Source organism: Hydra vulgaris, chromosome 09 (assembly GCF_038396675.1).
Source record: "Hydra vulgaris chromosome 09, alternate assembly HydraT2T_AEP".
In the NCBI taxonomy this organism is placed as follows: Eukaryota; Metazoa; Cnidaria; class Hydrozoa; order Anthoathecata; family Hydridae; genus Hydra; species Hydra vulgaris.
This window is the reverse complement of record NC_088928.1, coordinates 52,001,147-52,005,000: the sequence shown is the minus strand read 5'-3', so window position 1 is coordinate 52,005,000 and position 3,854 is coordinate 52,001,147.

Sequence of the window (3,854 nt, the reverse complement as noted above, 5' to 3'; positions counted from 1 at the left end):
TTAATCAAAATTTAAACTTTGTAGATCTTAGAGCCCGTCCCATCATTTTTATAATTTTAGTTAAATCGCACTTAAGGTTTACACTTATATTTTATTTATTCATTGTTTAGAAACAAAATCTTTAAATAAACGATTAAAGGCAGACAAATATTGATGTAAAAAAGTTGGTTTCTAAAAAGTAAGGAGTGCTAATAGCTGCGGTTTAGCAGGGGAAAGGAGGGGGGGGGGGACTACTAAAAATAAAATTTAAGATAATTTAGATTAATTATTTACGTCACTAACTAATAATATAAAAGAATTTTCCATTTCACTAGTAATAATTGTATTACTTGATACTTAATATTTTACTTATTGTTTATTATATTTGATGTAATAAAATACAGTGAAACAGTAAATTAAAAGTTATTGTTGATTCTACTATATAAGTCAAAAAATACATAGTAAATAGCTTGCTTATTTAAAAAATTTTTTTTTTTTAAACTTATATTAAAACACTATACCAGCCTACTTGCATAAGATATTGGTACAATATTGGTGCAATATTATCTTGACCAATATAGCCTAATGTTCGCGCAATACTATATTTAATGCGCCAATCTAATTTAAGCAAATTATCCCCAATATAACGCAACAACATTGGTGGAATTTTAGCAAAGATAACATTATATTTCAAAGAACTTCGCCAATATTAAAATCATATATTGATAAAATATTAACTAAAACATTTAACATATTAAGTATGATATAAAATATTATATATAATAAACATAATAATATGCAAAATAATATGAAGAGCTCATATTCAAAGGAATGGCATTTTTAAAAAGTTTGAGATTTTATATTGATATGTTTTACAAATATCAAGCTACCTCAGCATCAAATTTTAACAGGAAAAAAAAAGGGTCCAAAAATAAAGGGTCCAGTTTACGAATTAAAGAATATTTCTGCTACGAAAAACAGATATATTACAGGAATAACTAATACGGTAGCAGGAAATGCATTGCCACGGCTTGTTCTAAGAACCGTCTTGCCCCTAGCGCTCAACTTTAAAATCATCTCTTAACAGATTTTTTTAACAGATGAAGAATTATGTGACTTGGAAAAATATAAAAAATAAATTTCGTCAGAAGTTCCAAATGAGCGCAATTTATCAGGGTTTAGGAGTCAAAGTTGGAGTCGTGGAAAAAAAATTGCGACTCCGACTCCAATAGTAGAACTTCTCGGTATTGCACGTGTATGGACAAATTATTTAACCTTCAAAGAACTTTTCATATATTTGTCAAACAAAATTTTTTTAGATTATCGTGTAATATTTTTTAAAGAATTCAAAGAATTTTTCCAAAATTTTGATTTGAGTCGGACTCGGGAGTCGTACTCTGAAAATTTTAACGATTGAAGTCGAAGTCGGAGTCGATACTTTTTTTACCCCTGGAATTTATATATTTAAAATTTCAAACATTCTTTGTGCTTGTGTGAAAAGTGCAAGCGAACATTTTTAATTTGCACAAAAAATGAGAACATTGTCTTTTATGGTGTTTACCCGAAATTAAAAATTAAATTACCCGAAATTAAAAAAAAGCATTACCCGAAAAAACAGGCTGAAAATTTTTTTTTTGAAAATTTAAATTTTTACAATTTTCATTCATTTATTATGTCTACTCTTATAATAATAAAAATAAATTAAAAAAAAGTAAATTAAAAGGCCTGGATAAATTTTGGTACTGGATCAAAAAGCGCCTTAGCAACGGGCCTTTGAGATATATTTCATGCAATATCTTAAGAAATACAAGTTCAATTTGTATAGTTTTTTTGTGTGCTTATGACTAAATTGTTCCTTAAAAATGTTTTATTGACCAACATAATAAAGCAGAAGATATTGCATACAACAGTCGTGGTTTTTATTGTGTAAGAAACTTAATGTACTTTTAGTATTTTTTTTAAATTGCGTTTTTCTAGCGATTAACTTTTTGTGCATTTTTTAATTTTTTAACAAAGATAACTTTTTAACCGCTCAATGGAATTTTTTTAAATTTTCAGCAATTATTCTTGAGTGTATTAACGATGTGCTGATCCAAAGAAAATCAACTTTTTTTATATTAAAGTATTAAAATTTGAATTTTAGCAAGCTGTACTTATACTTTTTTCTTTTTATTGATAGAATTTAATGATTTTAAAGTTATTAAATGTTGTTTATAGTATAATTTTTAATTCAGCACATTTATTGAACATATATAAAACTACTTTTAAAGTTTGGTTTGTAGAACATGAATGATTTCCAAGATATTCTTGTTAAATAAAGGTCCATTTTTTTGCCTAAATTTTGCTAATCAATGTCCATAATTACCAAACAGGGGGTTAAAAATTTTGTTGTTTTTTGAAAAAATTTAATTTAACACTTCAGAAAAACATAAATGTTTCTATAAAATATCAATTTTTAAACTTTTTTCCTCTTAAAGGGTACTACCACCTTATGTGAATGAGATTATTTTATCAATTTTGCTGATTTTTTTTAATGATAAAAGCTTTGTGTTGGTAAATTTCTAATTGGTGTTGCAAAGTATTAATGTTAGAAAGTAACTAAAATTAAACGTTGAAATAACGTAGCAATTTTCAACGTTTATTTTTAACTTTGAATTTACGTTGAAGCAACGTTGAAATTTAGATCGTTATTTTTCAACCATATATCAACCAAATCTCAACGTTGAAATAGCGTTATGTGCTTACTGGGTTTGGTTTTAAGCTTGTTTCCCGCGTTCTTTGTACTGCGTCACAGAAGTTTATTATTTATGTGAAATCACTTTTTACAATTTTTTGTTTATATATATATATATTCACTGTTAACGAACCTTCATTATATAATCACAAAATTGGAACATCAGGTAACAAAAAATAAATTTAAAATCAATATAAATAAATAATAAATTTAGTCATGAAGTTTTTTTTTAAATTAAAAAAAAAAAAGTAGATGGCTATAATATAAAAAACAAAATACGATGATGGATGTAAAAAACGTTAGAAATAGAAATACAAATTTGTCTCAAGATCAGTTTCAAAAGAAGATGTGATTTAACGACTATGGAACAGAGGTCCAAGCTTGCTAGATAGAGCAGTTCAACATACATTTAAAATATATTTTTATAGACCTTGTCTAAAATAGAAAGGACATCATTTGAAGAATCAGTCCAAATATGACAACAATATTCTATACAAAAACGAATAAAAGATTTTTTAATAGAAAATGGAATCGAGAGTAAAAATTTTATGTCTTGTTAAGTCATGCTTTATAAATAACTTTTTTTAATATAAACTTAAATATATAAATTAATGAATAATATATAACAATGTTTAAGATAAACAAATGCTTTTACTTTTTGCAGTTGCAAAAATAAAAAGTCAACTTAAGTTGTAAAAAAGTTTAAATTTTAGTAATAAAATATGTTAAAGTGTTTTGGTGAGGTAATGTTACTACTTAAATTTGTTTGTTTCCTAATAATAACATCGCTTTATTTAATTATCTTAACTTTATTTAAGTCTATGATATAATAATCGATTAAGTAAGAAGAACCATTAAGATTCAATTATAAGTATCTAAAATATATTAAAACATATAATGACAATATATAAAAATATATGTGTAAATATTTTCCCTAAATAAGGATTTCGATACTTAATTAAGTGTAAGTTCAAGTTCTATTATATTTTGGAAAAAATTCTCTGAGAACCGTGTGAATGATTAATAAAAGATATCATTAAAATTCAATTTTTTTTAAAAATATTTTGGACGACAGTGCTAGCTTTATTTTTCTATTTCTTTTTGTGGTTATTAAGGTGCACAGCGAATAAGCATTTAACAA